This window comes from Natrix helvetica (assembly GCF_964273705.1).
Source record: "Natrix helvetica genome assembly, chromosome: 1".
Classification (NCBI taxonomy): domain Eukaryota; kingdom Metazoa; phylum Chordata; class Lepidosauria; order Squamata; family Natricidae; genus Natrix; species Natrix helvetica.
Window position 1 is genome coordinate 116,764,314 of NC_138548.1, and position 24,532 is coordinate 116,788,845.

The 24,532-nt window shown below is 39.3% G+C and overlaps 1 pseudogene across 1 annotated transcript in view; it reads right to left on the minus strand.

Annotated features, from left to right (window-relative positions):
* Positions 1-16,304: 16,304 nt before the first annotated feature.
* LOC309388850 (protein-glucosylgalactosylhydroxylysine glucosidase-like) overlaps positions 16,305-24,532 on the minus strand; it is a 90,653-nt pseudogene continuing 82,425 nt past the window's right edge. The window contains exons 4-10 of the transcript XR_014176868.1: positions 24,066-24,197; positions 23,819-23,930; positions 23,431-23,503; positions 21,416-21,552; positions 16,767-16,892; positions 16,566-16,661; positions 16,305-16,463 (exon numbers count right to left, since the gene is read on the minus strand). The product of XR_014176868.1 is annotated as a protein-glucosylgalactosylhydroxylysine glucosidase-like (transcript). The remainder of the gene's footprint in view (positions 16,464-16,565; positions 16,662-16,766; positions 16,893-21,415; positions 21,553-23,430; positions 23,504-23,818; positions 23,931-24,065; positions 24,198-24,532) is intronic.

The window sequence follows — 24,532 nt, forward strand, 5'->3', positions numbered from 1 at the left end:
GAGAAAACAGTGGAACCGTTATACGAAGGGCTCAAGCATCCAGAATGTAAAATAGAGACAGCAGTGTAAGTGGCCATTTTTTCCCTCTTCATTCTCATGAGCCAACCATCTCTTCAATGTTTATCTTCTGGAAATACATCCAGGATGAGGCAATGCTAATTACATTATAAGATTTCCTGTTCCTTCAACAGTACAGTTCCTGTTTCTTTTTGAAGATCTAAATGCTAAAACTCTTATGATTATTTTTCAATGGATGAAACAGTCCATTATACAACAATAGTTTTTTTTTTAGTACTTACCTCAAATTGATAACTTACATTTTTTTCCAAAAGCTGGGATCCCTTTCTCCTGATGCAATACAATTCGTTGAAGTTGTTCTTGTTTCAATGCTATTGACTTCTGCTCTGTCGCTGCTGCAGTCACATGATCTTCATTTTGAACAGTCCCTGATAGTTATCCATCCAATCTTGTAAAACCCTTCCTCCTTATTGTGGAACAACTTGCCTCCAGAAGTTGTGAATGCTCCAACGCCTTTAAGAAGATGTTAGATAACCATTTGTCTGAAGTGGTGTAGGGTTTCCTGACTAGAAGACTTTCAAGATCCCTTCCAACTCTTCTCTTCTCTTCTCTTCTCTTCTCTTCTCTTCTCTTCTCTTCTCTTCTCTTCTCTTCTCTTCTCTTCTCTTCTCTTCTCTTCTCCTCTCCTCTCCTCTCCTCTCCTCTCCTCTCCTCTTCTCTTGCCCCCTAACAGCAAGGAATTCACTCATTGTGTGGCCCTTTAAAAAGCAACACTTTTAAGGTCCATGAAAAAAGGTCTGGATATTTTTATTTTGTGTTCCCTTTCTCTGGCACACAAATATGCACCTATATCTGATTTTTGTTCAGAAAGTCAGGGAAAAGGAATACTACATCTTTCTGTATTTCTTCATATTTACATGTGAGGAAAATTGGGCTGAAAGTGACCAAGTTAGGTGCCGTGATTGCAGATGGCTTGGGAATTGGATCTCTGGTATCAGTCAAATACATTAGCCACTGTACCTTAGTCTCTGCCCATCCTGTCTCCTTTTTCAACTGCTTCCTACTCTAAAGCTAAGTATAAGCCAGCACATGTTCAGCCACCAGAGATTAGGTGAACCAGTCTTTCCCTAGCCCTCCAGATGTCATGGGATCCTGTTTCTCTTCTCTGTACGGTATCTCCTACAGCTTCCTATACTTCAATAAAGAAGCCAGCAGGGATTCTAAACTTTTCCAGATGAGAACAACAATGTAAAACATTGTGCTAAAGTTAAATTTAATTTAAATTTAAATATCATCAGCATAATTATGCCACATGGAAAAAGAGAGGAACACCATAGTCAAAACATGACACTGAATGTTGGGATATGGCAAGGAGGAAAAGGGAAGAAGAAACTGGATGGATGGAGTACTTCTGTAATTATTATATTGGACATTTAATGCCAGATCCCAAGCAAATCTGAAATTTATTCAAACTGACTTCATGGATCCTCACATAAGGAATGCTGTGGATGTCCTTTCTTGATGCTTGGAGGGTATGAGGACATGGGTGGAGGACAACAGGTTCTGATGAATTCTGATAAGGTGGAGTGGCTCTGAGTAGGCGGCTCCTCTTTATTTGGGGCTTTACCCTCTTTGGTCTTGGAGAGGGTAGCATTGTCATGGAGGGATCCAGTGCATGACCTGAGGGTCTTCTTGGACTCCCAATTCCTGCTCAAGGAACAGGTGGCAGCCGAGCCGTGGCTAGGAGAGCTTTTGCTCAGCTTCAGGTTGTATGCTAGTTATACCCCTTCCTGTATTGAGAAGGTCTCCTTTCATTCACTCTAGGAACTGCCAAACTGCTCATGCTGCTGCATTCTGGACTAGTTGCAGCTTCCGGACACTCTTCAAGGGTAGCTCCATGTGGAGTGCATTGCAGTAGTCTGTCTGAGAGATGACCAGGGCATGAGTGACTGAAAGGAAACAGAACCAACATTGTAGATATAAATAATATAAAAGAGTAGCTGAGCATCCTCACAGCCTCCCGCAGGCTACATAACCATAAGGAAGGATCACCCATCCATTAGGGCACCAGAATGGCAAAACCAAGTTTTCAATGCCTTGTGGAAGGCCAGCAGAATTGCCGTAATCCTGATCTTGAGGGTGATGGTGTTTCAGAGTAAGTGGGCTACGTATCTTAAATACGTATCTATGCCCATTTTCAAAAGCAGCAGAATAAATGCTCACAGACATCATGGATGGGTTGCAAGGAGCATCTGAGGTGTTGCTTTTCACTGCCCTTTGGGTCACTTTGCCTAACCTTTGACCTTTCCTTTGGGGTAAAAGGAGAAACAGGAAAACTCTTTTCAGGTTCAGGTTTGCTCCAGGATAATTCAAGTGGTGGAAGGGAATGGCAGTGCCAGCAGGAATTGGCTACAGCCAGCAAAGTTTGGAAGTTCTTGTGAATTACACAAAATGGCATTCAAGTAAAAAAAAAGTCCTGCTCCCTCTCCCTCAAAGTAATTAATAAGAGCAGAAAACACAGTTTTACAAAATTCATTGTTGGCTAAGTCCAAAAGTCTATAAAGTGCTCATTTGAGAGAACAAGCTGCACATATTTGATAGAAGCTGGTTGTTTTGAAGCCATTGTTCTGACTGCCAGTCATTCAAAAGATAACTAGAAAAGTATTTAAAAACTAGTCTAAGAGTTCTTCCAAAAGGGGAGACCAACTCTGCCCCTCAGAAGCTCACATGATGCCTAACCAAAGCTTTGCAGAGCACCAGTCAGGCAATGCTCAGGGAAAGGCCTCTGCAGGAACTAGGGGTCTTCCCTGTCCTGCAGTCCAACGTCCACTAGGGGGCGGATGGTACCCAGGCAATCTCAAGAGGCCAGTTAAGACCTGGGCAGCAGCATCACCAAGTTCATCCATGAGATACAGCAGATCTTCCCTATGACAAGGTTTGTTTCAGGAGCAGAAGAAAAATGTTACTATGAAGCTACAAAAGATGAACGTAGGCTTGTGAGGTCAGTGGGCTGGGGATGAAACATGCCATGAAAATATGGCCTCTAGAAATGGTCATTTTGAGGGGATGTGAAGAGGATTTCAAAGCGTCAAACTTGGATGACTTTGGGAGCATCGAGAGCAAGCTGAGATTTTATCAAAATGTTGAAATGTGTCTCATGTCTCTTAAGTTCTTGCAGGTGACAATATGATGCATATTTTGTCATTTTCTTCCTTCACTACAATCTCTCTCCCTTCAATGGCCACATTGTCTTCTATTTTAATATGATTAGTATAAAATCTACTTGCTCTTTCATCTTTGACCAGGTTAGCACTGGTGGTTTCCCCTTAAAAGTGTCTAATGGAGGCCTTTTCCGAACTGCAGTAAGAGACCCTAATTCAGATCCACTCTGGAAAACAGGATGCCTCAACTTCTCTTGGGGTGGGGGCATTCGTTGGCCAGGTGTTTCCTCCTGAGTTTGCTGGCAGAGCCTCTTATTAATGTTCAACAAGAAGTATCTATTCAAACTAACTGTAGTTTCCAGCCTCCCAGATAAACTCTGCCTACCACATGGCAACCCCCTGCATGTTCTTGGTCTGTCCTTTGGGATCTACCCATTGGGATCTTTAAACATGTGTTAACTCTTGATTTTTCCCATTGGATATTCATTTGAGACAATGTGATTTTGATAGTTCTCTGTCCCCCGATTGCTTTGCAAGTGATTAATACTAAAAAGCCATTGTTATATTTTCTCATTCTTTTTCTAAAACAATAACATTAATTAGTGTATACTTAATGAGATTGATCCATTACGGTATGGGGGGGGGATTTTTATTCTAATTACATATCAACAAGTGACACTATAGAATTAGTTTCATTTTCTCAGATTCTTTTTTTTTATTGAAAAAGTTTTATACAAACAAATTTTCTCCCTTTTTACCCCCCCCGCCATATAATATAAATCACATACAAATACCGTACCCCCTCCCCTCCCCCCGTCTTAAAATAGATTTCTCATTCAAATATTGTACCCCCTCCCCACCCAACAATCATAATATAAGTTTCTCTTAAAGTAACAATAACCCATTAACCCCATCTTCTAAATTAATTAAACATATATAAATCATAATATAGGTTTCTCTTAAAGTAGCAATATCTCATTAATCCCATCTTCTAAATTAATTATGCATATATATTTCCCCACCCTCCACCCTAACCCTCCCCCACCTCCCACTCAAACCCACCCCCCTGACTTCCGCTATACACCACTCTAACAATTCCAAGCATCCCATTTATTATTTACTCTGATCATCTGTCAATCTAAACATTCTTACCTAAAGGCTACATAGTACTTCCTAGTCTGATATTTATTCTGTATGTAATCAATCCATTTTACCCATTCCTGTGTATAATTCTCCTGCTTCTGACCTTTTAAGAAAGCTGAAATTTTTGCCATTTCGGCGAACCCCGCCACTTTCTGAATCCATTCATCGATTGTTGGTAAAAAATCTTTTTTCCAGTGTTGCGCAATCAACAACCTAGCTGCTGTAACCATATACAAAACCAGTTTTGTTTCCCCTTTAGTAAAATCCTTAGTTATACCCAGTAAAAACATTTGTGGAGTAAATTGTATTCTTTTCTTCAATACATTTTGCATAACCCACCATATTTTTATCCAAAAAGCTTTAACCCTGTTGCAGGTCCACCATACATGAAAAAAGGTAGCATCTAGGCACCCGCATCTCCAACATTTTGGTTGAACATTTGGGTACATGCATGATAGTTTTTTAGGATCTAAATACCATCTGTAAAACATTTTATAAAAGTTCTCCCTTAAATTCTGTGACTGTGTAAATTTAACATTCTGAACCCATATTTTTCCCACGTATCCAACATAACCGATTCATCAAAATTCTGAGCCCATTTAATCATACAATCCTTAACCAATTCACTTTCTGAGTCTCTTTCTAACAATACATTATATATTCTTTTAACCTGTTTTGGGCCAGTCTCTTTGATCTGCTTGATCAGTTCCACTTCTTTATCCATAAAACCGACCCTACGAACTTCTTCTCATCTCTTCTGTAACTGTATATAATGTAACCAATTTAAAGTAATTCCTTCTTCCAACAGTTGTTCCAAAGTTTTTAACTTCCATTCGTCCCCATCAGCAATAAGCACATCTTTGTATAAACACCCCCCGAGTGACTTAGTATTCGTAATCCACATGGTGTCTGCAAGATCCAACCAAAGCGGTATTTTATAATCCCAATTGGGCCGGTGCTTCTTCCATATTCTCATCAAGGCACTTTGGAGAACATGATTGTTAAACACTTTATCCACCCTATCTTCATAAAAAAGATATGCATGCCATCCCAGAACAAGGTCATGACCTTCTATGTTCAACAGTTCCGTTTTTGTTTTCCCAAACCAATCTGCTACGTGCGTCAGTACCGCAGCTTCATAATACAATCGGAGGTTTGGGAGTCTAAGGCCACCTCTTTCACGAATATCTTGCATAATCTTCATCTTTACTCTCGGTTTTTTCTCCTTCCAAACAAATTTATTTAATGTTGCTTGCCATTCTAACAAAATTTTATCTGATTTAAGCACCGGTATCATCTGAAATAAAAAGATGAATCTAGGTAGAATGTTCATTTTAATTGCTGAAATCTTTCCAAGCAAAGATAGTTGTAACTTTTTCCACACTTGATGATCTTTCTGTATCTTTTGCCACAACACTTCATAATTATTTAGGAAAAGTTTTGTATTTGATTCTGCGATTTGTATTCCTAAATATTTGACCTTGGAGACTATTTTGAAACCTGCCAAACTTATAAGTCTCTTTCTTTGAGTCTCTGTCATGTTTTCAACCATCATTTTCATTTTGTTTTGATTTAGTCTAAACCCGGACACCATGCCAAATTCTGCTATGATATTTTTCATCTGAATTATTGAGTTCAAAGGATGTGAAAGGGTAACAACCAGATTGTCGGCAAATGCTCTAGTTCTGTATTCCTTTTGCCTGATAGCTATGCCATCTAAGGAGTTTGAGTCCCGAATTGTATTCAACAAGACTTCCAAAGTTAAAATAAATAACAATGGAGATAATGGGCAACCTTGTCTTGTGCCTTTTTGTATCTCGAAAGTTGTTGACAAATTTCCATTAATAATAAGTTGTGCATTTTGTTGCTGATAAATTGCTCCATTCGCCTGCTGAAATCGTGGTCCCATATCCATCTTTTCCAAAGTCTTGGTTAGAAAATTCCAATTCACTCGATTAAAGGCCTTCTCCGCATCCAAGAAGACCAGCACTGCAGAGATCTGCTTATTCTTATCAAGATAGTCAATTAAATCTATGAGTTGCCTTACATTCTCCTTCGTGTGTCTGCCTTCAATAAATCCTGCTTGATCATGATGAATAACCTCTTGGATAACCGGCATCAATCTGTTGGCTAGTACTTTAGCAAATATTTTATAATCTGTGTTCAGAAGAGATATCAGTCTGTAATCCTCTGGTTTCTTAGGGCCATCTTTGTCTTTGGGTATCAATGATATAAAAGCCGCTTTTCATGAAGAGGGTATTTTACCTCCTTGCTGTATGTTGCGAAATAGTTCTGTAAGATATTCAATCATTTCCAATTGTAAAGTTTTATAGTACATTGCAGTCAAACCATCAGTCCCCGGAGCCTTGGCTAATTTAAGTTGGTTTATAGCTAAAATAATCTCATCAGCAGTTATCAGACGTTCCAAATTTGCCTTTTGGAGCACGGATATTTTAGTAACCCTTTTTCCTTCCAAAAAGTCATCTACTGACTTGTTCTGTATATTGTCCTGTACATATAACTTAGCATAATAGTCCACAAATGATTTTTTAATCAAATCTTGTTGATATACCGTTTTCCCTCCATACTCGATTCTATCAATAATTATGTCATTTGTGTTCTTTCTCAAGGTATAAGCCAACCACCTACCAGGTTTGTTAGCATTAGCAAAGGTATTATGTTTGGCAAATTGTAAGTTGGTTGCTGTTTGTTCTGCTATAAGCATTTGAAATTGATCTTTCAACAGCTTTATCGCCATCTGAAGTGCCTCATCTTTTGGGGTTGCTATAAGTAACTGGTCCTTCTTTTTTATTTCATCTTCCAGTTCTATTCTCCTTTTCTGTCTGTTTTGTTTATGTTTAGAATTCATATGTATCAGGACCCCGCACATGTAAGCTTTACTTGCATCCCAAACTGTTTCAATGGGAGTACCCTTATTCATATTAAAACTAAAAAATTCCTTCATGTGTTTTTTAAGTTCATCAACATTTTTTTCATATCTAAATAAATTTTCATTTACTCTCCAAGACCTTCTTGGCCTCTTCCCTAACTCAATTTCTAACCACATCGGGCTATGGTCAGTTAGTGTCCTGGAGAGTATTTTGGTTTTCTTAGCTTTAGGAAGTAAATCCGGTGTTAGCAAAAAAAAAAAAAAAATCAATCCTTGAAAAGGATTTATGTCTATCTGAGTAGAAAGAAAAGTCCATCTCATTTAGATGTTGTATCCTCCAAACATCTTTTAGTTTCAAGTCATCTTGTAAGTCAAAAAAAAAAAAACCTTTGGTAATTTGGTAGTAAATTTAGTCATTGTTCTCTTACCTATCCTTGGAGAAATCACTCCATTCCAATCTCCCATAATTAAAATACTCTTAAAATTCCAATCTAAAATTTTTAAATGAAGCATCTTGTAAAAACTTTCTTGTTGTTGATTAGGTGCATATATTCCTACCACCAAAATAGGACCAAAGTCTGTATCAAGTTCAATTGCTATATATCTACCACTGTCATCCGCCTCTATAACTTTAGTTGAAAATCTTTTATTTATATATATCACCACTCCATTTTTCTTTACCAAATTAGAGGCAGCATAAGATGTTCCCAATTTTGAATTCACTAAGTACTTCTGGTCTTGCAACCTAATATGAGTCTCTTGAAGGCAAACAACATCATTATTAAATTGCTTCAAATAATAAAATATTTTTTTCCTTTTTTGTGGAGAATTCAATCCATTCACATTCCAAGATAATAATTTAAACATCTTTAGGTCTAGTCTGGAGCGTTGAAAGCATTTGCTGAAGATCTCTCTCCACAAGACTAATCTTCGGCCCAGCTCTTCCCATGGCTCCAGTTTGCTTCTTAACTTCTTTCTTAGCACATTGTGTTTGGGGGTCCACCTGCTTGTGAGATTCTAGCATCTGTCTAGTCATAGATCTAGTAACACGTTGTTCCACTGGCTTAAGTAATGGCATTTCAATGAGGGTCTTGGACGGTTCCTCCAAGAAAGAACTTAAAAGAAATCCAGAAGGGTCCACTTGTGATCCACCTACAGCACCCTGAGCTTCCTTCTCTTTTTGTGTCTGCTTTGTTTGTTGTTCTGTCTCTTTCTCAAACAGCCTCTGCTCTAAGACATCCAAATCTGCTGGTGTTGGTGTAGATGTACGTGGGGGCGTTGCACTTGCCTTCAGTATTCCATAATAAAAGTCTCTTGCTTTGTCTATAGTATTCAAACGGTACCTCACCCCTTCATATCTGAATATAACATCCATTGGGGCATCCCACCTATACTGTATCTCTCTTTTCTTCAGCTCTGCTACCAAAAATCCAAAATCCCTTCTAAACTTTAACATCGCTGGTGGTAGCTCCTTGAAAACACCAATCATGTTCCCATCTATTTGAAGAGAAGAATAATAAGACTTCTGCAAGATGTCATTTCTAAAATTTCTCTCAGTAAGGTATATCACAACATCTCTTGGTAATTGCCTTTGTAATGCTATACGTGAATTTACTCTGTAAATTTTATCACTTAGCCGAAATCTCACGGGGGTCATCCACTTTTAATAACGTAGCCAAGGCATCAGCACAAACTTTTCTTAAGTCCTCTCTAGGATTTTCTCTTAAACCCCTCAATCTGATAGCGTACTCCATAGATCTAAATTGTATCATAGTAATCTCATTATCCATCCTTTGAATATTCCCCTCCATTTCCACAAATTTCAGATCCGTTTCTTTTGTTTTGGTTTCCAAATCCAAAACTAGTTGCTCCACCTTACTATCCACCTTAAGAACAACTTCTGACAGTCCCGTAGCTATAGCTTGCATGTTTTTATCAAGCTGGTCAGACCTTTTTATGGTGTCCTGGACCATTTGTTTAACCTCTTTAATTTCTTTACCTATAAAGTCCTTCAAATCCTGGAGGTTTATTGTAGCGGCTGAGGGAGCCACCCCTTGTTCCGTTGCCATTCTTAACAGAAAAAAAGAAGACACTTCTTCCCAACTTTCTCACAAAATGTTCTTCCAAGTAGATCAGGTTATATGAACTAACTTTAGAGTTGTTAGTAATTATTTCAGCCGTTCCACCTTTACTCCTTTTCCGCCCCCAGCTGTCAGCAATCAGTTAACTTTCATTTTGTTTAGATTTTCAGCTATAAATTAACGCCATTTTGAAGCCTTTGTTCTGAATCCTTTGTTCTAAGCCCACGCCTTTCAACTTCAGCAATACCGTTCTTTAACAAAATTTTTCAAACTTAAAACTTAAGATACTTGCAAATGTTTCCTTCTTGGGTTGCTCAGAGTTAAAGGTTGTTCACGACGTCTTGCTCCACTAAATCATTAGCGGAGGATCTCAGTAGACCGGAGCTTAAAACAGCTGCAAAGGGGGGCTCTCCTTGCCCACACCCCAGAGGCTATAAATCCTTCTGGGGGGCTACACAAGTGGCTCTACCCGACAGCTGTATCTCTCTCCTTAAATCCTAAGGATTTCGGAGTGTCCAAGGCATTTACGATCTTAAAAAAAAGTCTCTACAGGCTATTGAGTCGACAAGCTCAAAAAAAGCCTGCCCGCGACGTTCGTAGCACAACCGGAAGTCCCATTTGGGGTATGGGGGGGTATTTTTATTCTAATTACATGTCAACAAGTGACACTATAGAATTAGTTTCATTTTCTCAGATTCTTACCCAACATATGTAGTTCCAGAATACTTCAGAGAAATAGTAACCAATCAATAAGTCCAGAATGTAAAAATCTATTCAGAATACATTGAAATTAAACAACTTACAGCACTGTATATTATAAGTTGATTATAATAGTGCCCATTTTTAATGTTTATTTCAAATATGATAATTGACATAGAGATCACTCTCATGCTACTATTTTCTTTCATACTGTTTTCACCTTCCTGATTTCCTTTTAAAAAGAGTCTCCTATATCAACTATTTCTGGAAGTCTTCCAGATAAAACTTATCTTAACTCAAAATTAGCCTTTAGATCAGTCCACCAAAGACTCCCCTACTCACTGCAGCACTTACAGTTGGTCCATTTCTCTATTGACTCCAGTCACATCTTGGACAGGTGATGAAATCATGAAATTGAGCTTCTCCGCTACTGATTGGGCAGGGAGAATCAGGCTATTTAAATTAAATAAGGGGGAAGGGCATTGCTTAGATTCTAAGGTGAAATGGAAATATGAAAAACCTGTTTGCCTAGTTATTTGAGGTGGGGAGATGAAGATGAATTTGAGAAACACTGGGACACTAAGGATAAAAATACACACAGAAACACACCAGTTAAATTGTAATGATAGCAAATCTTCCCAGAGAGACTTGAAATCAAATTTTTTGATCAGACAAAAAAACCTGGAATGAGTGAAAGCAAATCACCCTTGAAATTATATAGGAAGAATCAGATTATAATCAGATTATATAATTGTTAGGGATTTTTGCTGGAAGTTTAATATGTTTGTTTTTTATTATTATAGGTTGAATGGAAAATACATTATACAGAATGGAAAATGGAATGAAGCCGTTATGGTGGAATCTCCAGCTAAAAAAAGGAAAAAAATCAAGAGAAAATACAAAAACAAATACAAGCAGATAAAAACACAAACATAACAATATAATATACGGATCAACATATATATTCTGCTTTTCTGGTTTACTATTCGATTATTGTCTTGTCGTAGATTTTAACAATTCTAATACTAATGTACTTATTATATTGTAATAGAATAGTATAATACATATAATCAGATTTTACATAGATACATTTTTCTTCATATTATAATCAATAGTTTTAAAAACTTTTATTTCTTGTTTTGGCTTCCATTCTCTAGCCACTTGTACAGTCTACTCCAAATTTTATAATAGTCTGACTCTGCCCTTTCTTTTAACTCCATAGTCATCCTACCAATTTCAGCACATTCAAGTATCTTTCTAATTATCATTTCATCTGGGGGTGGGTGTAGTTTTTTGTTTCCAATTTAGTGCAAAAGCAATCCTAGCAGGGGTTAGTATGTGTAATATTATATATTGATATTTCTTGTCCATCTTTTGGTCTAGTATGCCTAATAAGCATAATTCTGGTTTCAATGCTTTTTAAAAAATTTTATTTTTATTTTTAAAACAATAAAAATAAAAAAGAGTTCTGGTTTTAAGTCTATGTGTTTATGTATCATTTTCTCCAACCACATGTGGATTTTAGTCCAATATCTTTTAGCTTCGGTACAAGTCCACCACATGTGGTAATATGAGCCTAGCGTCTGATGACATTTCCAGCATTTTTCGGATTTGTTCTTAGAATTCTTGCTATTCTCGTTGGGGATAAGTGCCACCTATAAAACATCTTATACACATTCTCTTTATATGCAGTTGACATTGTCATTTTATAGTTTTGAGACCACAGTTTTTGCCATTTCTCTAGGTCAGTGATGGCGAACCTATGGCACGCGTGCCACAAGTGGCACGCGGAGCCATTTGTCAGGGCACGCAAGGTTCACCTTTTTAAAAGCTATTTTTCGCCTTCCCCAGGCTCCAGAGGCTTTGTAGGAGCCTGGGGAGGGCGAAAAGAGCCTCCCCGCCCCCCCGGAGGCTTCAGGGACAGTCCCTGAAGCCTTTGGAACGCTTAAAACCACCCTCCGAGCAAACCGGAAGTGACTTCCGGGTTGCTTGGAGGGTCGTTTTAAGCGTTCCGAAGGCTTCAGGGACCGTCCGGAGGCTTCCCTGACGCCTTCGGAGCACTTAAAACCACCCTTCGAGCAAACCGGAAGTGACTTCCGGGTTGCTCGGAGGGTGGTTTTAAGCGCTCCAAAGGCTTCAGGGACCGTCCGAGGCTTCCCTGACACCTTCGGAGCACTTAAAACCACCCTACGAGCAAACCGGAAGTGACTTCCGGATTGCTCGGAGGGTGGTTTTAAGCGCTCCGAAGGCTTCAGGGACCGTCCGAGGCTTCCTTGATGGCTTCGGAGCTCTTAAAACCACCCTCCGAGCAACCCGGAAGTCACTTCCGGTTTGCTCGGAGGGTGGTTTTAAGCGCTCCGAAGGCTTCAGGGAAGCCTCTGGATGGTCCCTGAAGCCTCCGGAGGGCCTCCGGGGGGTCGGGGGAGGCTGTTTTCGCCCTCCCCAGGCTCCTATAAAGCCCCTGGAGCCTGGGGAGGGCGAAAAAAAGCATGTAAAATGGGGGGTTGCGCGTTGTGCGCGCATGCGCACTGGGGGGTTGTGCGTTACATTATGGGTGCGGCACGCCCACACTCGACCCCCCCTGCGCTCCCCCCACTTGGGGCACATGAGCCAAAAAAGGTTCGCCATCACTGCTCTAGGTCAATCCCATGCCCAAAGTTTTTCCCCCAAGCTAACATAGTTTCTTTAACTTGTTCTTCCTGTAGCAATTCAGTGGCACATTCGTTACTACCTTCTGCTACTCAACTCTAGTCTCCGAAAGGAGATAGACTTAACAGCTTCACCTCTACTAGGTAGCCATAACGTTTTTAAATTACTTTTTCATCAGTACCTGTTAAAAGTTTATCTAATTCAGTCATTTTATCATAAAAAACCCTCCATTTTTTGATCTTCGTTGTACCTAGAATGTATTTGCACATATGAATACCAATTAATTTCAATTCCTTTCTGTTTCAAGTCTTGAATGGATTTAAGTTCACCCTCTGTATTTAATAGTTCAGCATATCTAACTGTTTGTTCCTTTTTGTATATTATTGAATATGAAAAGGCTTCAATGGTTGATATCCAGACTGGAATTTTTAAATAATGTAATTTCTTAACCTTCTCCCAGTTTAATAACAAAGCCCTTCTTATATAATGTCTTCTAAAGTAACCATGTGCATTGGTTCCCTTATACCATAAGAATGCATGCCATCCCAGCAGCAAGTCGTGACCCTCTAAGTTCAAAAGCCTAACATTTCTTAACATTATCCATTCCTTAATCCACATCAGACTTGTTGCCTGGTAATATAGCTCCCAGTCAGGTAAGCCCAGCCATCCCCTTGTTTTAGCATCTTGCAACACTTTAAGTTTTGGTTTCAATTCTATCGTATGTTCCGTGATTCCTTCCAGCCAATCCTTAATTTTAAGCCAATATTTCCTGGTGTGAGGACATGTCCACCACATATGATAGAACGTTCCAGATTTATGTCTACATCTCGAACATTCAGAAGATAGGTTGGGAAACATCTTGGGCAATCTCTCAGGTGATGAGTGCTGTCGGTAGAACATTTTATATGAATTCTCCTTTTAAGATACCGCCATTGTAAGCTTATAGTTTCTTTCCCACAATTTGTCCCAATGTTCTAACTCAATGCTATGACCAAAGTTTCTGGCCCAGGATATCATTGTCTCTTCCTCCATTTTATATCTTAAAAGAACGTTGTTTTGGTAATCATTTTTCTTCCCGTTTCTTGCAATAGTTTGTCTAATTCCAATTGTTTCTCATATATGCCATATTGTTCACAGTCCTTTTTAAATCTTGTTTTAATCTGTAAATAAGGCCACTGTTCCATCGCAATTCCTTGTTTTTTTCAAATCCTGGGCCGATTTTAATTCTCCTTTGTTATCTAATAGTTCTGCGTAGCTCACCATTTTATAGAGGGCCTGTTTTTCGCCCTCTCTCTAAGCTCCGGAGGCCTTCCTGAAGCCTGGGAAGGGTGAAAAATGGCCCAATGGGCAAACCAGAAATGGAAATAGCTTGGCCAATCTGCAGTTATTTACAAAGTCATCTACTGTGGTAATTTGGCTAGCAAAATGATATTGTACTTTATAATTCTGGTGAGTTGCAAAAAGTGAATAAATACAGCTAGTCCTCAACTTATGACCACAATTGAGCCCACAATTTCTGTTGCTAAGGGAAAATTTGTTATGTGAATTTTGCTCCATTTTATGACCTTTCTTGCCACAGTTGTTAAATGAATCACTGCCGTTGTTAAATTAGTAACAAGGTTGTTAAATGAACCTGGTTCTCCCATTGACTTTGCTTGTCAGAAGATTACAGAAGCTGATCACATGACCCCAAGGCACTGCAACCGTCATAAATATGAGTCAGTTGCCAAGCATCTGGATTTGATCATGTGACCACGGGGATGCTGCAATGGTTGTAAGCGTGAAAAATGGTCATGTCAGTTTTTTTCAGTGCCTTTGTAACTTTGAGTGGTCACTAAATGAACTGTTCAAGTCGATGATTACCTCTGATGCAAGAATTACACTGTACAAATGACTTAAATGTTCAACACCCAGTTGGATTCCTACAACACAAAAATATTAAAGCAGGAAGACAAAGGCACAATTTTTCAATTAAGTATTCATAGAATTTATATTATCCCAGGCTGTATAATATAACATTAGGTACTGATTAAAGAAACATTTCTCCAATAATATTGCTGAGAAATTAATAAAAAATCTCTGTAATATGCCAGTAATAACATAGAATTTAAAAAATTATCATCTCTTTTTTGATTGTTTGTATATGTGTCACAGCTTCTTTATTTAAATTGTACTTATTGTTTTTAGAAATAATTCAGAGTGTATTGGGTATAATACACCTTCCTTTTCCTTTATTCCCCTCAACAACCACAGCCCTGTGAGGTAGGTTATTCCAAAGCTTGATGGGAGTGGTGGGATGGCAAAGAAAACTATTAAGGTCCAAGTTAAATTAACTACTGGTAGTTTTTAAAAGGGATGTTAAAGCCAAAAAGCCAGAGCTTAGATTAGAATACATTTCCAGAAACTCAGGAGAGTTACCAGGCCAAAGTTGATCCTGCTGGCTAGAGTGGCCGATGCATTTTGCAACTTGATTTTTGCATCATCTATGCACATACTATTCTGTGGAGCAACATCAGCAAAAGAAAACAAAGCACTGATGGAGGAGGATATTTGTAGTTCAGGGCTGAATTATGAGGTCTTTGGTGCTCTCTGAGCTCAGTTGTTTTCTTGCAGATGTTTAATTACCAAACTAGGTAACATCATCAGTGCACTTGGTGGCAAAAGACAAGATGGCCTTTATCTCAATATCCCTGCTTGAGGGATTCTGGCTGCTCAGCTAATGGTATTTCCAGTTAGCAGAAAGGAGTTTGGTGACTGCAGTCAGAAGCATCTGCACATGCACAGCTCCCCCGCCCCAACTTGACTTCTAAAAATAGCCATCACTGCAATTTTAATTTGTGTGTGTGTATGTGTGTGTTCAAAAAGGACTTTTGAATAGATAGTAATCACTCACAGCAGGTGCTAAATGAAATCATTCCATCAATTTTTTGCATTGCTTTACAAAATATTTTTAGTTACAAAACTCGCACTATATTTATTTTTAGATGTGACTTTTCTAACCTATATCATTGCTATGTTTTTATAAGGAATTACAGTATTTTTTGGAGTATAAGATGCACCTTTTTTCCTCTAGAAAGAGGCTGAAAATCTGGGTGCGTCTTATACACCGAATACAGAATTTTGGCATCCCAAAGCCCCACCCCCTTCAACAAAATGGCCATGCATAGCCAAAATTTTAGGTGCTACAGGTTGTCAGCGATTTCCTTCTCCAGCACATGGAGAAATACACCTGGAAACATCTACCTACCTACCTACTCCCTCTCTTTCTCTCCCTCCCTCCCTACAGCATTTCTCTCTCTCCCCCACCTACCTACTGTATTTCTCTCTCTGTTTCTCTCTATTTCTATTCCTTTATCTACCTACCGACCTACTTGCTCTCTCCCACCCTACCTACTGTATTTCTCTCTCTTTCTCTCCCTCTCTATCCCTCTAGCTACCTACCTACTTTTAAAAAAATGCCTCTTCAAAACCTGGGTGCGTCTTATACTCCTAAAAATACGGGTATTCCCAGTTACATATACCTTATATGCAACTTTTTCTGAACATATGGAGATAAATTTTAAGTCAAACATACAATAAGACAGCTAAGAAATAGATTGTAAGAAACTAGGGTTAAGGAAGTTATGTCCCCATTCATTCTGCAACACAACATGTTCAGGTACATCACATGATTTTGACCAGGAAGAAAACTCTGACAATTTTTTTCACCATTCCTATTTTATAGCTGAACCCAGCATATCCAAAAAAGATGGCTTGCAGAAATCCACCCATCCTGGTCAAGAAATTTACAGCTCCTGATCCATCAGAGTTTTCCACCCAGATCTAAGAAAAAGAATATACTGTATATGCATATGTACTATAGATGAATGTTGTCAAGAGTAGAAGAACTTAAAGACAGGAATAAAATGTGCCCAATTGGTTGACCTTGAATGGCTCGGTGATGTTGCTGAAACATTTGCTCATCTGTTGTTGTGCTCCTTTGATTTCCTTCAGCTCCAACCAGCCAATTGCAAACATGCTCTGAAGGAAGAAAGACACTGAGGGTGCACTCTACCATCCACAAACAGATGCACTGCAGATGGGCATGGAAATCACTTGCTCCCTCTCTCAAGGTCAGCTTTTTACCCAAGTCATGGCAGGCCCCTGGGGATCAGTCACAGGCTCATAGATCTCTAGATCATTCCTTCTGACTTCTGGGGCACATGAGAGGAAACCCAAGCAAGACAACATCCGCTTGTTTCACTGGTTCACCTGTGGGAAGAGGCTTGAAGCAAATCTCTGAGGTGACCAAGATGTGGGATGGTGATAGCTAATGAAATGGAACCTCTCATTTTCATACCACATATTTCCTTTGATGGCAATGGGGAAATAGAAAGAAAGCCTCTACTTACGTCAAATAATCTTTTTATTTTTTTTATTTTTGAATAAAACAGACAGACAAAACACAACAAACACCACAAAACCATCTTCCATTACAAAATGTAGAAAGTGTGTCAATTGGTTACAAGAAACTGTCATGCATCCCTTCCACAGTCATCACCTACAATTCATATCAAGTTATATAGTATATTTTAAATCAAATATATTTATATACATTACTCTCATCAAACCTCAATCTTCATTTGACTATAATTGTTTTTACGTCCTTTTATATAAAATATTCCAAAATTTAAAGCAAAACCACATAATGGCATTCCGTTATCTGTTTCCAATATCATCCGGTAACATTACAGCTTTATAACATGTTCTAAATAAAATTGATTATGTTTAATAACAAAGTTTCTAGACATCTTTCTTAATCACTATTTACAATTTATATCCAATTCCCTTTTATCAAACCAGTACATATATATACATTATTATCATCATTATCAATCATTTATTTAACTATATCCCATATCATTTCATTTTTTACATAATGGTCTTAGTTTAACTAAATTTGATTTAATTTTTTTTTATTATAAGCTTTCATACATAACAGAGTTTCTAAACTTCCTTTCATAGTCACCATTTGCACTTCATATCAAATTTCCTCTTATCAAACCAATATGTATCGTTATTGTTAGGGATGTAACCCTAGTCTTTGCTTGGCAATGTATATAAGTCATGATTGTAACAAATGTATCTGTTACTTTAAGTGCAAGAGAGAGGTAATTGGATGCTGTTGCTTTAAACAGCCATATAAGGAAGTAGGAAGTATTACGGAGTTATCCTGATGCTCCTGATTCTCCTGGTTCTACTGTTGTTCCTGACTGTTCCTGTATGTGCTTAGTATTGGAGAGAAGACCGTGTATTGGATGGTGGTTAGTCTGTATGTTAGTTACCTGTCTACATGGTGAATCGTGAGTTGAGCAACTGTAACTTCAACGTGTTGTAAATAGACTGCGTATATAACTCAAGACTGCTTATAGTCTGTTTTGAAGACTATTTATCCTATTTTCGTTACACAAGTAAAGCTGTTCTTTATTTTACCTTCGGTGGCTGTGAGTGACTATTCAGCGGCACATTTGTTACTAACTTCTGCTGTGCAACTCTAGTCTCCTAACAGGGATAGACTTAACACTTATCATTATCAATTATTTATCTAACTATATCATTATCACTTCATTTTTAACATAGTGCTCTACATTTAACTAAATTTGACTAATTTTTTATTATAGGCTTTCATATATCAACCTGTGTCTTTCCAGTAATAGTGCAGTCTTATGTCTTTTGCTATTTGTGGGATTAGTCTTCTGGTTATTTCCTTAATAAGCTTTGTGTGGACTTCTCTTCGCAACTTGTTACTTGTTGCATATCTTATAAAATCTCGAAACCCTCCATCTGCTTCTTTAATCAGCTTATCTTTGGTTATCAATAGTGTTTCTGACAAAATTTCTCTCCTTAGATCCACCAATTCTTCTTTTTTCTTCTTCTATACCTTGAAATCTGGGGTAGAGCTCCTTTCCATCTATCTTTTTCCCTTTTCCATGTTCCACTCTTTCCATTTCCAACCACGCTCAGTTGACTGTCAGTATCAACAATTATCTTGTCTCTTTGTTCATTTTTCCCTTCAGTTTTTAGGACTCTACCACTTTTTCCATTTGATAAACATCTTCAATTTTTCCATCAAATTTTACTGTTTTACAATCTATGTTTTCTAATCTCTTCTCAATTCTCTCTGTTGTTTCTAATAGTTTTTGAATTTCAAACATAATCTTTTGCAATGTTAAGGTTTCTTTTTGATGTTGTGCCATTTTTCCAACTACTAAACACGGCCACTCTAGTATTCAAAACTTTTTATTAGATTTGACACAAGTTCATTTATAATCTTTTGAAACAAGGCTTTGTTTTCACTTCTCTCCACCTGCCAATGAAGCTCCCAAAGAGCACCTGTATAAACATGCTCTTCTCACTATCTCTTCTGTACACAAGCTGAAGAACCTTGAAGTGCAAAGTCAAAATGATCAAAGAGAAAAAAGAAAGGGCAATGTTTCCAGGACTCAAACCTCCAGTCTCCAAGTGGCAGTGTTACTTCCTTTCCCTCTGATATTACTACCCTCTTTGTATTCCTTTTATATCTTCTTTATATTCCAGGCTTAAAAGAAACAAAATTCTTAAGTGGAGCAAAATAGAAAGAAAAAACCCATCCAAACCAGTATTATAAAAATAAAGAAAAAGATTTTAATCCATAGGTAAAAAAAGAAGTAGTAGAATAAAAACTAATACTTTCACTTTAAAAAGTAGGAAATATTTGCAAAAATTCCATCCATAAAAGAATTTTTTTTTAAAAAAAAAAGATAACACACTGTCCAATGTAGCTTAATTTTGCTGCTTATTTCCTTCTATTTTCAAATTTAATTTAGCTTTGATTTTTGGGGGGCAGTCTCTTTTATAACAATAAGATTTCCTCACCAGAGGGATACACTTTCTCTTTCCACTTTCCTCCCATTCCAGAGCTGTCCCAACTTCAGCAGCTTTTGGTTGCGCTTCTGTCACCAGCAAGAAGAGATTCTCTTGGATCAATCAGGGACTTTGCGGTGTCCCTGAGATCAGCAAGACGTACTCTTCCCTGTCACTGACTCTTCAGACCAGTTTAGGTCCAAAAGGACCGTCCAGCGGCAAAACTATTGACTACGATCTCGGAGTTCGGAGATTGCACGTCATGTCATCGTGACATCAACTCCTGTCTCTTACGTCAAAGAATCTTGATGTATCCGAAGCAAAGGTGCAGCAGCTGCCACCATACATTAACATGCTGAGAAAAGGTCACCTGTTTTTTTTAAAACTCTACAGCAATAAAGCTCTAGGAGCCTGGTAAAAAGTCCATTTGAAGAAGCAACTTGCAGATATTCTAGTATCTGGCCCACCAGTTTAGCCAATATGCTAGAGCCGTGATGGCGAACCTATGGCACGCATGAGCCATTTGTCAGGGCACGCACCTCGCTGCCCTGTCAGCTGGCCAACGCGCATGCACGCGCTGGCCAGCTGAGTTCACCTTTTTAAAAGCTATTTTTCGCCTTCCCCAGGCTCCAGAGGCTTTATAGGAGCCTGGGGAGGGCGAAAAGAGCCTCCCCCGCCCTCCCGGAGGCTTCAGGGACCTGAAGCCTTCAGAATGCTTAAAACCACCCTCCGAGCAAACCGGAAGTGACTTCTGGGTTGCTTGGAGGGTCGTTTTAAGCGTACCGAAGGCTTCAGGGACCGTCCGAGGCTTCCCTGATGCCTTCGGAGCGCCTAAAACGACCCTCCGAGCAACCCGGAGGTCACTTCCGGTTTGTTCGGAGGGTGGTTTTAAGCGCTCCGAAGGCTTCAGGGACAGTCCGAGGCTTCCCTGATGCCTTCGGAGCGCTTAAAATGACCCTCCAAGCAACACTTCCGGTTTGCTCAGAGGGTGGTTTTAAGCGTTCCGAAGGCTTCAGGGACCGTCCGACACTTCCCTGATGCCTTCGGAGCGCTTAAAACGACCCTCCGAGTAACCCGGAAGTCACTTCCGGTTTGCTCGGAGGGTGGTTTTAAGCACTCCAAAGGCTTCAGGGAAGCCTCTGGACAGTCCCTGAAGCCTCCGGAGGGCCTCCGGGGGGTCGGGGGAGGCTCTTTTCGCCCTCCCCAGGGTCCTATAAAGCCCCTGGAGCATGGGGAGGGCAAAAAAACCATGTAAAAATGGGGGGGTCGCGCGTTGCATTATGGGTGCGGCACGCCCGCACTCGACCCCCCTGCGCTCCCCCCACTTGTGGCACGCGAGCCAAAAAAGGTTCGCCATCACTGTGCTAGAGTGCTATCTCTTTCCAACTCCTTCCCTCTTGAAGAGGTAGGCAAGTCCTAATCAAAAGCCACATGTAATGTCAAAAGCCTGTGTTGCCTTTGACACAACCAAAGCAGTTCTAATGGTGTCAAGCAGTTTCAGGCAATGAGAGGATTCCAGGGGATAATTGAAAGGAATGGGGGGGGGGGAAGGTTCATATTTCCTTCTGGCAAAGAAATAACTGTGTTCCCAAATATCTATGAAAGTGAGAATAGAACCATTTTGCCTTTTTTTTTTTTTGTTTGTGAGAGGAAAAGGAAAATCTCTTGGCTTTACATTATTCTTCTCATTTCCATTCCCCCAGTGGAGAAAGTACATCCCTGAACAACAATGCAAAAATATTGACTATTGGGCAAAATATTAATTTGATGTCCCCCACATTAGCATGCAAGCTAAGTGATGGTTACATTTCCATCATTAGTGAACATTTGATATGCAGTGCAGTTGGTTTTAAAATTAGGATGAACACCTTGGTTTCTTCTGAATCCCTCACCTGGACAGTATCCATCATATTCTGGATGGTAACGCCTGCTCTTATCCAAAGGCACTTTATGTTTCTTCATAATCTCCTTCCACTCTTCGGGGACAACAAAATGCAACTGGGAGCCCAAGTCAATTGCAAATTTCAAGCTGAAATGGTATGGAGGGAAAAAGATCTAGCTGAGTTAACCTAGCAGAGAATTACAAATTGGAAAAAGGTTGACATTTAGCATTTTAAAAGACAACATCAGTATATTCGGGGCACATTTTTTTGGGATGTTGGTCCTGATTGGGTATTAAAGAGGTATGAAATTATTCCTCCCAACACATGTTTTAATCACTGTGATGTCATACTTGCTTAATGCTTACTTCTGTGAAATTAAATGGCATTCCAAAGGTGCATACATTTTGTTGCAGAAGACAAATCAGTTATATGCCACTTAAAGAAAGTTTGTGGACTTCCTCTAGTCCTGGGGTAAACACAGGCATAATTTTTTCAAAAAATGTTACATTAACAGTCTCAAAAAGTATCTACCCAAGTTTTGCAATTGTATTTCAACCTTTCTGCTTTTTACCAGTGTTACCCGAGAACAGAATGTTGATTTCTGAACAATGTTGTTACTTTTTCATAAATTTCAAAGTGATGGCTTCTAATGAAACCAAGAAAATCAGCAGCAACATTTTCAGGTTTATCATCTGTGTATTTCCCTTCCTTTTTCTTTAGAGTGTCTCTAAATGAACATGGAACCTGAGATCTTGGATAGCCAATACTCATGGATTGTTTAGTGGGGTCTTTTTTGGTACAATGTGGATTAGACTGGACCCTTCCAAGTTTGGAATTCTCCGATTCCGTAACAGGCCCACACTAGGAACATCTTCTCTGGCACTAACTGTGAGGGATGTAATAACAAAATCTAAATCTAGAGAAACACATTCGTAGACAACAATCACACTCATGAACTGAATTTGAAAAAGATTCCCAAATAATCCGTGAAGTACTTGGAAATTTGTGCTTGATTTTATATTATTCAAACAAATTAGGGAAAATTTTGCAATTGTATTTACAATTTGCAAAGAAGCAATATATATTTCATAAGACAGAGTATCCTTACAAAAAATCTTACTCTATTTCTATTGGATTGGCCTCCTTTCCTTTCTTTACATGGGCAATGCCTTTCTCAAAGTTGTGGAGGGAGAGAAGGAGGAAAGGTTAGTCTTAAACCATCCCTGCACTTGAAAGTCAACTCCTCCTGGAAACCAGAAAGTAAATTCTGTGTCAACTGGAAGTGGGAAGGAAGAGGGAGTTAACAAATATACTGCATTTGGTTTGGACTTTGGACCAGAAAATCCAAAGCATCTTCCCAAGAGTTGGGCTGAAGAGATGAAACTCCCCAGCCAGCCAGAGTAAAGTATGACATGAGGCTCAGCCTATCATAATTATCTTTTATATTCTTGAAGGGTAAGCATGCCAATGAACTTTTAAATTACAGGTAGTCCTGGACTTACGACCACAATTGAGCCCAAAATTTCTGTTGCTAAGTGAAATATTTTCAAGTGAGTTTTACCTCATTTTATGACCTTTCTTGCCACTGCTGTTAAGCGACTCACCAGAGTTGTTAAATTAGTAACAAAATTGTTAAGTGAACATGACTTCCCCATTGACTTGGCTTGTCAGAAGGTTGCAAAATGGGATCTGGGACCCTGCAATAGTAACAAATATGAACCAATTGCCAAACATTTGAATTTTGATCATGTGACCAGGGAATGCAGGAAAAGTCATTTCAAAAATTTAATTTTTTTTCAGTGATGTTGTAACCTTGAAAGGTTACTAAATGAACTGTTGTATTTACATTTGTACCAGATAATAAATGTATTGAGAAAGTGAATTCAATGTTAACCATAAAAAAAGTCTAAAGTAGAAAAAAGCCATAGAAAGAATAGAAATTCTGGAAGGAGAGAAGGACAGAGAAGAAATTCTGGGAGGAGAAGGGCAGAGAAGCAGGATCAGGGATTCTGGAGATCTCTTACCTCCTCTGGGCAACTGCATTTGTATAGACAGAATTATCTACAGTGCAATGATATTCATCTGGGGGCAAAATACCTGAAAGGAGTCAGACAGTTTTAGAACTCAGCAGCCCTTCCATAGGCCTCACTGTGATGTCCTCATGGTTAGGAATGGACACCTATAACCTGTCCAATCTTTTCTCTCTCTCCCAGAATAACTCTTGCAATAAGGATAGATGAAGGTCCAAGGGTGCATATTGGTTGCAATGCATTTGGGCATTTAAAACCTCTATCGCTCTCCCTCCTGTCTTCCCACCTATCATTACAGGCTCTGCCTCATCAGCTGTAGCTGCTGGAGGAGATGCACTGAACTGACTCCTATCCCTGCTCAGGAGCCCCCTTACACACTTACCCACAATGTGGTAGTTTTCTTCCTCAGAGTTCCACACAACTCGGCTGCACCAGTATTGAGCGACAGCCTGGACTACATCCCAGCCACCTTCCTGCTGAAAGAGCTTCAAGTCCTAGAAGCGCATCAGGAGAGATTCCATTGACCCTGCAGGGCCCCATCTGACTCAGACAGGCTAGCCAGGTTTACTGGCAAAAGCAGGAGCAGGACAGGAGGCAACAGTGGCTACTCCAAGCCCAGCCACAGCTACCTGAGTGATGCAGAAATACTGCTCGAATGCCAGCATCACATCTCCATTGACGTGGATCTCCTCGTCTCCATAAATTCTCTCAGGGCAGACCTCTCGGCCCGTTGCCGCACTCTCCCAGAGAAACTTTGCACCCTGCCACAATGGAAACCAAAATGAAATAAAATCAAGTATCTTGACAAGGTCATACGGCATATTAAATAGTAATATGTTTCCTTTCTTTGAAGGCGTTCAGATCCAGAGCATGCTTGTTCAGGAATGGGCAGCTTTTCCCTGCATGACAGAAGAGCCTGCTAGAGAACGGCCAGTGGCCTCATTTGCTCAATCCAGTTTCTGTCCTCAATGAGGGAAGGCAACTTTTCAATGTCATTCTCGGCCTTGTTCAGTTGCCAAAGAATAGTTCTTGCTGTTGTTCAATGGTGGATCCCCACAAAACTCTCCACTTGGGTCAAATGGGGTGAAACTCATGG